General features: G+C 54.9%; 1 long non-coding RNA gene across 4 annotated transcripts; it reads right to left on the bottom strand.

Annotated features, from left to right (window-relative positions):
- Positions 1–5,304: 5,304 nt before the first annotated feature.
- LOC116285326 (uncharacterized) lies at positions 5,305–10,600 on the bottom strand. 4 transcript variants are annotated; one of them, XR_012063932.1, is made up of 5 exons: positions 9,525–9,663; positions 8,836–9,116; positions 7,739–8,274; positions 7,256–7,476; positions 5,305–6,928 (listed from the first exon to the last, which is right to left on the bottom strand). It is a non-coding gene; the product is annotated as an uncharacterized lncRNA (long non-coding RNA). The 4 variants fall into 4 exon arrangements; XR_012063931.1 differs by lacking the exon at positions 7,739–8,274 and adding an exon at positions 10,139–10,600 and having other exon boundaries at positions 5,311–6,928; positions 9,525–9,674; XR_004194974.2 differs by having other exon boundaries at positions 7,256–8,274.
- Between the last annotated feature and the right edge of the window lie 303 nt (positions 10,601–10,903).

Here is a 10,903-nt window from a genome sequence, read left to right as displayed (position 1 = left end):
GTCGGGCTCTGGCTGCAGGTGCCAAAGCGTGTCTGTGCAGAAAGGCTCTCTTTGCCGGAGTTTTGGGCAGAGAACTGTTTGCATCATTGTTTATCAGGAAGAGCCGGCAAAGACCCGGCGGGTTACTCCACAGGGCCTGCGAGGTGGCCTCTGCTGATGCCCGTGTGACAGCGGGGTCGTCGTTTCTCGAGCACGGCTCCTGAGACGGGCCAGGATCACTCAGGGCCGGTTACTCAGAGGGGAGCGGCGATAGCAGCGTGCTCATGATGCCCAGCGATGTGATAAGATGGAGGCGTAATAAGAACTCTTTTCTTCTGGGAAAGATTAAAGACATAAAGTCCTGGCTCGGGAAGAAAGGGCTCTTTGCTGAAATGAAGTGACCGGGTGTCTTGGTGTAGGCGGTCCGGGGCCCGACGCGTGAGGACGGGGCCCCCATCTGTGGTATATTCTGGGTTATTTCCCTCTGTTTCCTGGGTTTATGAGGCACCACTTGACAGAATCTGAACTCTCCTGGGGCCGCCACTTAGAGGCAGGGCCAGGGCTATGTCCTCCTGAGCGCAGGGAGGAGGCGGGGAGACGGGCCCCGGCATGCTCTCCTGGCTCCCACGTTCGGGGTGCAGCATCAGCACCTGGGACCGGGCACTGGGTCCCTGCTGGTCCTCCAGGGGAGCTTCCCTGGCTTTCCTCCCACAAGGATCCAGCAGGTGGACACCGTCAACCACGCCAGAGAAATGGGAAGGAAAATCCAGAGGTTGGTGCCCCCATCCGGCCAGACTGTGTGCCCCTCCCACCTACGGAGACAGAAGGCTGGTGTTGGGTGACTCCTCTCCTCGGGGCCGCCGGCCGCGGGGGCAGTGGGGCCACGTCAGGAGATGGAAGGCCAGGAACTTCACAGCCAGCTGGCCGGCCTGCAGCAAAGCGCCTTCCCTCCCCTGAGCGCCCACCACCTGTGAATCCACAGCACCAGACGGAGGGCTGCCCTGCATCCCGGAAGGCGGCTCCATCCTTCACGGTTGACTCCATCCGTCCCTGGGTCTCCCGCACCTAGCACGGTGCCACGTGCACAGCTGGACCGTGATCCAAACTGCAGAATGAAATAAGGAAAGCCTCCAGGGATAAAGCCACCTCTGAACCCCCAGTGCTCTCCCTTCTGTGATGCTCCCAGATTTTCCTTCAATCACTCAGCCTGCAAATTTCACGTGGATCCCAACCCCTGGTAGCTTCGTTCACTGCCCATGCATCTGTCCATGAGATCTGCCTCAATGCTGAGACCTCTGCGGGGTTCTCAGAAAAAACCAAGCCAAACCACACCCCAGGGAGCACATCTGACAACCTCCGATCTCTAGGCCTGGGGAGCCTGGCCTGCTCCAGATGTGGAGACAGGAAATATGGTCTGACTCACTCTGGCCAAAAGCAGTTGGTGGTTTTTTTTTTGCCTTTGGATGAGTTGCTTGATCCCCCAAGACTCAGTTTACCCATCTGTGAAGTCGGATAATAAGGTCATAACCACACAGACTCACACACATACACACTCACAGTTATTGTGGGTGATGATTCAATGAGAAAATATTTATGGTCATGTTTCATAGCAAAAATGCAATCCCGTGTCGTTCTTTACTGTCACACAGATGGGTTGTCTTCCAGGCTGGTCTAAGGGAGGGGACACAAGTGGCCTTGAACTCTAGTTGGACGAGATGTCTTAGGAGCCGCCAGACACCCTCCCAGAGCTGCCACTTTTTTTGAACATCAAACAAATCTCCTGGAATAACATTTTGCTGTTTTTAGTATACACACAGATGAAGAACATGTGGATTCAATTTCACTACACAGACACCCCAGGACTACAGAGGAACATCCTGGGGAAGGAACATGAGACTGCAGAGAACCCTAAGGTTTAGAAAGAAGACATAATTCAAAAGAAAGGAACATGGTATCACTGAGCGCACGCTGTTGGCCAGATGCTCCGCATGCACCTGCGCCCCCAACCCCCACAGCACCCCACAGAATCTGGACGGCTTCTCCTAGTTTATAGAGAAGGCAGTGGAGTTCAGAGAGGGTGCATGATTTACAGGAAGTCACAGAGCGCACTAAAGCTCAGAGTCAAACTCCAGCCGGCCTGAAGCTGACGCCTCCACGTGCTCCTCTCCCACTCCCCGCTTTGTAAGGACACTCAGGCCAGATCGGGGTCACCCCTGCCTCTCTGTACACAAAGCACCACCTTCCCTCAGGAAAGGCAGACTGTCCCTCACAGGCTTGGTGGCCATTGATAAGCTGCCTTCGCCCCAGCTGGAAATAATCCATAAAATGGCCTCACTCTGAGAATCAATGCCAGAGGCCACTGCACTGATGCGAGGCAGACACATCTCCGTGTGCGTTTGCTTGGCGGGTAAATATTTATACGCCTCAGGCACTTGGCGGTGTCCCAGCCATGCTCGTGAAAACACCGTATTTGGGAGCTTTACGCTGAAGCAGAGAATCTTCGATACACAGGGTGGCAATGACCACGAAATTAACGAGGACTTCTTGGCTTACCGGAAAAACCTGGCAAATTCCCCGAGTCCATCTCCAGCAGGGCATGGCTTGCTGCCTTCCCGTGGGAGTCAGAGACACTGACCCCTTGTCCAGCCAGTCTTTCCAGCAAAACAGGGGGACACACCCATGGAGGGTTCGAGCCCCTGTACCTCCATCAAAAAAAATAAAAATAAACAGACCAAAGAGGACTTTCCAAAATTATAGGTGATTAAAAAAAAAAGAAACACTTCCCAGAGGAAAGGCTTCTCAGTGTTGACATTTCACCATTCTGCTTTGCATAACAGGTTACGAAAATAAGCTTTATTTGCACATCATTTTATAGCCTACGAAGAACTTCCGTCTTCCTCAGCCTCATATAACCATCATCCCAACACTTGAGGTCAAAATGGTTATTGTTGCTGTTACTGGTCTCATTTTAAAGGCTTGAAAACTGACTAAGAGAGGTTAAGATACTTACCAGGGCCCTGACTCTGGGAGGAACGTTGAAACTCAAACACAAACCTCCTGGCCCCAAACCCTGCTGTTTTTCTCTAGATCCCTCTAGGCCCTTCCCTCACCACTTGGCCAGCAGCTCCCTGCAGCTGGGAGTTACTTCTGTGTCCTGGAGCCCGGTATCAGCACAAAATGCAAAACGTATGATGGTCTTTACGCTGAGCTTGTGGTGAACACTTTATAGAATAACTCAGCAGGCACACTTAAGCTGCACTGCAGACAAGCGCACCTCTTTCCGCTACACCTTCCCACGATCTGCCGGTGCTCGCCGGGACCCACCTTTCACTCGCATTCCCGTTAGTATGTACGCGTGCCACGTTTACTGGCTGCACGATATTCCACGGTATCTCTGCACCGTAATTCACCGCCCAGCTCTGTATTTTGGGACTTTCAAGTTATTTTTCCAGTTTTCCCTTAAAACAGAGTTATAAGATCCTTGGTTCAGAAGATCCTGGGCTGTTCTTCTGACAAGCTGTTAGCCAGGCAGCTGGAATTCTGCTTTGGACCTGAGCTGCTTATTAAAAATTAAAGCTTTTCTGGAGCTCAGGCCATGAGGCAGATCCCCTCGAGTCGGAGCGAGGAGTCTCCACTTTGACCAGCTCCCTCACGATTTCACACACACTGAAGTCTGAAAATCACAAGTCACGCGTGTGACACAAACTAAAGCTGCATTCTGTCGACAACGCAGCGCCTTTCTCTTGACTCCCCGGTCCCTGGTAGGTCTTCAAACACTCACTCTGTTCTAGAGCAGGTCTTGTCACCTCGTCCTGACTGGACAAGGATGTTCTGAGAGTTGCTGGGTGAGGAGTCGAGGTTCCCGAGGCTCCGTCTCCACCTGAAAAGGCGGCCACCTTGGTTCCTCAACACCCGACTGAACAGGAGCCCGACTGAACAGGGGGGTCTTCTGGTTCAGAGAGTCTCCGGCACCTTCTCCAAGAAGCAGCGACCCAACTGCCGCAGAAATGCTGCCGTAAACACCAGGCCACCCGGCGGAAAGGCAACAGCAAGATCTCCTTCTGCAACCTGCTCGCCGCCCTGTGTGTATCACTGAGTGTAAAGGGACCACAGAGAAGACAGGGATTTTCCCACTCGGCCCCAGAAGAACTCTGAAGGACGCCTGTCACCTTTTTCTCTAGCAAAACATTCCAAGTTCACTTGGAACTTGGGAAATACTCTTTTTCACGAACGTCATGGAAGGAAGCGCCTCTCGGCACCCCGGCCCCGGGTCTGGAAAGGCACGCCTCTGCAGCGTAGTGCGCCTGGGAGCTCTGGGGTCGTGGGTGCAGGTGTGAGCGCCTGCTCACCCCATGGCCGTGCTCCTCCCGGAGCCTGAGTCTGGGGAGCACTGCAGCTGAGCCCCTACGTCGGAGCTGCCCCTGCTGGGTGCAGAGGCGCAGAGGGGCACGCGGGGGTCTTTCGGGGGTGACTTCCCTTCGGCCACCTTGACTGTGGCAGCAGTATTACAGTGTCACAAAGGCAAGCCTTCGGGTCTTGGAGTCCAGAAGACCTGGATCCGAACCCCAGCTCGGCAGGACCGTGGGTGGGTCAGCTGCCCGCCCGGCCCCTCCAGCGTCTGCTGCTTTTTCCTCCTGCTTCATCAGACGCGTGGCTCATTCGCTCAGCATCTCTCCTGCTGCAAAAGCGAGCCCGACAGACCGCTTACAGAAGGTGCTAACGGCTCCAGCTTGTTCCCTTCCCAGGACAGCATGTGTTCCAGAAGTAGCCCTCACACCTTCAACACGTGACTTCCTAAGCGACGATCCCAGGTTTGGGGGTGGCGCCCTGAGCCGAGGTCGGGTGCTGCAGCGCGAAGACCCCGCCCCCGCCCCCTCGCTGCAGCGCCACCGCCGCCCGTTCTGTTCCCAGCGCTCCGCCCAGGCCTGGATTTGCAAAAAGTCCGCTGCCGTGCGCGTCAGAACGGTAAAAGCGGCCCGTCCCAGGGTCCCACGCCCGCCCCCGCCCGTGAGTGTGACGAGCTCCCTCCCCCACGAGCTCGGCTGGGAGGTTGGCCAGGTGGCCCTGCGAGCCGAGCGCCTTCTCCGGCCGGCGGCAGAAGAGGAAGGGGCTGGAAGCAGGCGGAGAACACCCGCGGCCTCGCGGCTTGGAGGGTGCGGGGAGACGGATGCCTGCCGAGCGCCAGACGCGGGAGGCCCGAGCCTCACACGCCCCAGGGGGCGTAAGAATCCAGGCCCCCGGCACGGACAGAGGAAGGACGCTCAGTTAAGGGTGAATTCTCCCCCAAATCAGAGAAATGTAACTGACTTTTGAAAACCTGGCTTTTCTCTCGCAACTGAGTAAGAAAAAGAAACCAACTCATCTAAATGCTCTGCAAAGGGTCATATACACCAGTCACAGACGCAAAATAGAAATGGGAAAAAAAGTCCTCTCGTTCACAATTAAATATGTGCAAATTAAGTGATTATGGGCTATTTATTAGCATAAATTAAAAGCTTAATGACAACCAAGTCTCAGTGAGGGTAAAACACTGACACTGCCGTATGTTACTGACAGAAATGTAATTTGGGATACCCTTTCAGGAGTTCAAAACGTATCAAAGTTTGAAACATGCCAGCTTTTGACTCAGGAAGTTCTCAGCTAGGAATTCGCCTTACAGCCCTGCTCACAAAAAAGGTCACAAAAGCAAAATGAAGTTGTTTCAAGTGAAACTCACAATTTTATAGTTTATAGAAAAACTTCCCAAATTTTTCAGAAACGTAATAAGGGCTATAGCTCTCTTTCCAGATATAAGTGTGATGTGGATGGGGGCCCCTAAAGGCAGGCGGCCCCAGGAGCTCCCACGTGCTAACATAGCACTCTGTCCTGCGGCCCATAGGGATTATTTTAAAAGAGACACTGATCACTAAAAAGTCCACGAACGATAAATGCTGGAGAGAGTGTGGAGAGAAGGGAGCCCTCCTACACCGCTGGTGGGAATGCAGTTTGGTGCAGCCACTGTGGAAAACAGTGTGGAGATTCCTCAAAAGACTAGGAATAGACTTACCATATGACCCAGGAATCCCACTCCTGGGCACATATCCAGAGGGAATGCTAATTTGAAAAGAGACATGCACCCCAATGTTCACAGCAGCTATTTACAATAGCCAAGACACGGAAACAACCTAAATGTCCATTGACAGATGACTGAATAAAGAAGATGTGGTATATTTATACAACGGAACACTACTCAGCCATAAAAAAGAATAAAATAATGTCATTTGCAGCAACAGGGATGGACATGGAGATCGTCATGCTAAGGGAAGTAAGCTAAAAGGACAAAGAAAAAATACTATATGATATCACTTGCATGTGGAATCTTAGGGAAAAAGGACACAAATGAACTTATCTACAAAACAGAGACAGACTCACAGACATAGGAAGCAAACTTATGGTTACCTTGGGGGGAAGGGAGGGCGGGGAGGGATAAACTAGGAGTTCAGGACTTGCAGATACAAACTACTAGATATAAAATAAACAACAAGGCCCTACTGTACGGCACGGGGACTATATTCAATACCTTGTAATGGCCTATAATGAAAAAGAGTATGAAAAGGAATATTTACATGTGCATAACTGAATCATTATACTGTCCCCCAGAAATTAACACAATATTGTAAACAAACTATACTTCAACAAAAAAATAAATGAATGAATATTAAAATTGTATAAAAAATTAAAAAATTTTAAATCCATGATAAAAAAAAAAAAAGAGCAACTGATGCCAGCAGTGGTGCAAGCTCAGGAGGAGACGCGTGGGGCGAGACTCGAGGTCCATGGGGACGACCTCAGGGTGACTAAGATCATGTCCCATGCGCACTGAGCAGGTCCCTGGGTGCTGGGAGGCTCCAGCCAAGGAAACCGTGAGTCACTGAGCCCTTCAGTGCTGGGGCCTCACCGAGCCGGGTTCCTGAAGGCAGACAACAAAGGGCTGTTCTTTTCCATGTTTTTGTTGGACGCCCGAGTGTCTCTGAGAGAGGACGAGTATCTACTAGCAGATTAGGGCAAAGGAGAAGTCAGGACCAGGCGAGGGAGAAATCAGGGAGGCCATGTAACGGACATTCCCGCCTCGCCGCCTCGCGCTGCCCCGGACAAGGCCAGTGGCCTCGAGCTGGTGGCGCAGGCGGAGGGGACACCTGGGTGCAAGGGGGCAGCCACCAACGCTGCTGGGGCCTCTCGGAGGCCTGGGAATGAGAGCTGCCACCCCACCCGCCCTGCCCCTCCCAGTTCCGCTCACCCGTCAAGCCTGTTCAACAGTTTCTTCTCAGAAGGAGTCCCTTTGACGCAGCCTCATTTTGTGTTCCTGCCATGAAAGACGTCCTGACGCTGATTATAAAAGGCCGGGCTGAGGCCTGGGGAGGTAACCGTGTCTCTTCCTCCCGGCATCCCCCGCAGCGCAGGCAGCGGTGGTTCCGACGCACACCTTTTTTCCCTCCTGATTTCACATCGGGTGTTCATCTGGGGGTGGTCAGGGGGACACGAATTAATACCTTCAACTTGTGGGTCACGCTTAAGCGAACAGACTCCACAATGCGGAGAGGAAGCTGGCCCCCGGGGCTCCCAAGGCAGCGGGTCTGGGTGCAGGAGCCTCCCTCCCTGCGGCAGACCTGGTCCCTTCAAAGTCAGGCCCAGGCTTTCCCCCAGGAGAGAAGACCTGGGCTGGCTCTTTTCCGTTTAGACATTTTGACAGCAGGGGTGAGAAGTGAATCAGCATGCTGACCTGGCACAGCCTACAGGCGTGAAAATCACCTTAGAACACTTCCACGGCAGGCGAGAATGCTCGCCCTGTACACTAAGGGAAAGGCCCGAGTACGAGACTGTGTGGGCAAGGACCCCAGGGCTGCAAAAATAGGTCACGCTGAGCGCGGCCCACGAGGAAGGTCGGAGGTGAGTCCCAGCAGCCGGCAGCCGTGGCCATGGCCGTGGCCGTGGCCGCAACACAGCGGGGCCGGGCTCTCCTCAGTCTTTCTTGCTTGTCTCTTTTCTAACTTGTCCACGAAGTGCATTATTTCTTTCACTTATCGAAGTCTCGGATTTGACCAGCACATGCACCGGAAGGGAAAGAAAACGCTCCTTTTAAAGAAGCTGCCCGGACGGGTAGACAGAACACAGCAGAGCCACAGGGGTCGGTCTCAATTAGTTTTCATGATCATCTGAAAGCACCGATGACACAGCAGACGTCTTCACACCTGCTCATCAGACCTGCTGGTTCAGCCACCTCTTGGCACCGCAGCAGGGACAGGAATCCCACACCGGCTGTGAAAATGAGGGGACGAAGTTGCCCTCACCGTCGGCCTCCCCATCGTCTCAGGTCAGGCTCTTCCTGGAGGGGCGCCAGGGCCGCACAGCACCGCCGCTCGGTGCTGGGGTTAGAGGGGTAATGGAGGTGATGTGCTGTATTTCGGAACTCACTGCACAAACGTGCTTCCCGTTTCCGTGATCAGCTGTGGGGGATCTGGGAGGGGGCCTCACACCTGCCTCACGCCTACCCCTCTGTCTAACAGCTTTTTATGTCTGGTGGGGGAGGGTGAGCTGCAAGCCTGCAGTAGAAGGAATAAAGGTATGACGCCCCACTCCGTGGCCGCATGAGGCCTGTGAGAACCCAGTGTAGCCGCAGGAGGACACGGGCCCCGGGGAGAAACCAGGGAGGACTCGGGGCCAATGGTTAATCAGCAGGTGAGGGTCCTCAGTGTCTGACCCACTGAAGTCCTTTCAGAGACAGGATAAAAAAGAAAGTATTTGCTGGGGGAAAGTCAAAATTCTCCTAGAACTTCTTGCCATCCAGACACACACACACGCTCCCTCTTTCATACTCACATTCCTGACGCCCACGTGGTCCCCTCCTTCAACAGCTGGTTGGAGAGTCTGCATCTCTGTTGGTCCTGTGTCTCCCTCCCTGGCTCCCCTGCGTTGTGTGTCTGTGGGCCCATAAACAAGCCGCAATCCCAGGTGGTCCAGGCGGCTGGGCTCGGGGCAGGTCTGTAGATTTACTGCAGTGACAATGGAGGTGGCAGAGAGCAGTTTTCTCACCGCAGCTCAGCAGCGCTGGGTCTCAGGCCCCTAGAACACAGCACGGCCTCGCTGTCTGTTGAGGGGCCCTGTGAACAGAAAGGTCAGTACAGAATCGGCGCCAAACAGGAGGAGGAAATGGAGCTCACTTCTCTCTGCTGAGCTTTACAAGTCGCTCTTTGCCCTCCTGACTCTGCCAAACACAACCTGTGCGCAGAGCCCCCCACCCCTCCCCGCCTCCTTCACACACGCTGTCCAGGTTTCCCCAGAGGCCCTGAGCACCAGTTAGACACTAGGACAGCTCCGCCTTGGGCCCAGGGCTCTGCATTCCTTCCGTAAACCCCCAGCTCAGAAAAGTGACTCTGACCACACGGCCTGCCCTGCTCCCCGAGCCATCCTGGTGCCCGCAGGCCCCCCTCCCCTCCGCCCCGAGGCCCCGGGCGTCTGCTGCCCCCACACGGCGGCCGACAGCAGAGGCCCAGCAGTGCAGGTCCCACCTGCCCTCAGCGGCCCGGTTGGCCTGACGCAGCTGTTCACATTCCTCCAGAGGGTCAGCGATCCCACGATGGACATCAGACCAAGTCGCAGGACTGCACACCGTTCAGCCAAGAGCACAGCCCCTGCGATTGTTTCTCCTTAGGAAGCTCCTGAGAGGAAGAGGAGGAAACAAACAACTACAAAGCGAGGGGGCCAGGCTCCAACACTGCCTTCCCCACCTAGCCCAGGCTGGGGACTGGGCTCCGGGAGGACAGCAGAGATGCCGAGCGTTTCCACCTGCTCGCAGGGAACGTGAGGAGTGTGCCCTGGAGTGCAGCCAGGGAGGGGGCAGGGCTTGACAGAAACCAAGCCCCACAAACAGGGCTACGGATGAGACCCGAGACGCCCGCGGGATTGAAGCTCAGATAAACAACAAATAATTCTTCACTACAAGTACATCTCAAGTGTTCCCCGGGACACACACTAAAAACTTTTCATCGTTCATCTGAGATCTAAATGTGCCTGGGCGTCTGGCTTGGGGGAATTTTGTTCTCTGTTTGTCTAGGGGTTCGTTTTTCCTAAATCTGGCCGCCCACCCCACCACGTAGTACCCCCACCTTAGCACAACTCGCACCTTGAGACGCCAGTGGTGCGGCAGACACGCGGTTGGAACCTCCTGGCTGAGGGAAGGGGGCAAGCTCAGACCCTCTGGGGGGGAGGCCCGCACTTGGGGGGGGCCTTCTGTTCAAGCCGGTCCCTTAGGATGAGGGCAGCAGCCATCCTGGGGAGCCGCCTCTTATCTGAGTCAAAGTCAGAGACGGAAAACACTCGTAAGGCCCCAGTGTCTCCCAAACATCTGTTGTTCGTTTTCTTTGGCCCTGGTTTTGTCTTCATCTTGCATGCGGGCTCAGGCACGCCTCTGACTATCCGATTTGGGTTCTAAGCCGATGGCGTTCTGGACTTGGTATGTCTCTCCAGATAAGAGAGAGGATGCTTGCGTCTCTTTCCACCGGGAGACCGACCGCCTGGCACAGAGCAGCGGCCTCAACCCCTGCGGCACGCTGGGATCTCCTGGGGACCTTTAAACCCCGATGCCCCGCCACCCCGCAGACCAAGTACACAGAACCCTGGGGTGGGGCCCCTGGTGTCAGCGTCTCCCCAGGTCGCCAGGTGGCTCCCAGGTGCAAACAAGACGAGAACACTGGTCCCACCAGAGTGGTGGTCCCCAGATGTGGCCCCTGAACCAGCGCACAAGCTCCCGCTGGGAGCTTGGTGGAGATGCACATCCTGGGGTTCCGTCCCCAAGCTGTGGAGTAGTCTTCAGAAGCTCTGGGCTGGCTCTGGGGTGATGGTTCTGATGCCCGGGACCCCGGGGGCAGGGGAGAGCACCGGCTTGGGA

Source organism: Vicugna pacos, chromosome 24 (assembly GCF_048564905.1).
Source record: "Vicugna pacos chromosome 24, VicPac4, whole genome shotgun sequence".
NCBI lineage: Eukaryota > Metazoa > Chordata > Mammalia > Artiodactyla > Camelidae > Vicugna > Vicugna pacos.
This window is presented reverse-complemented; position numbering and strand designations above follow the sequence as displayed.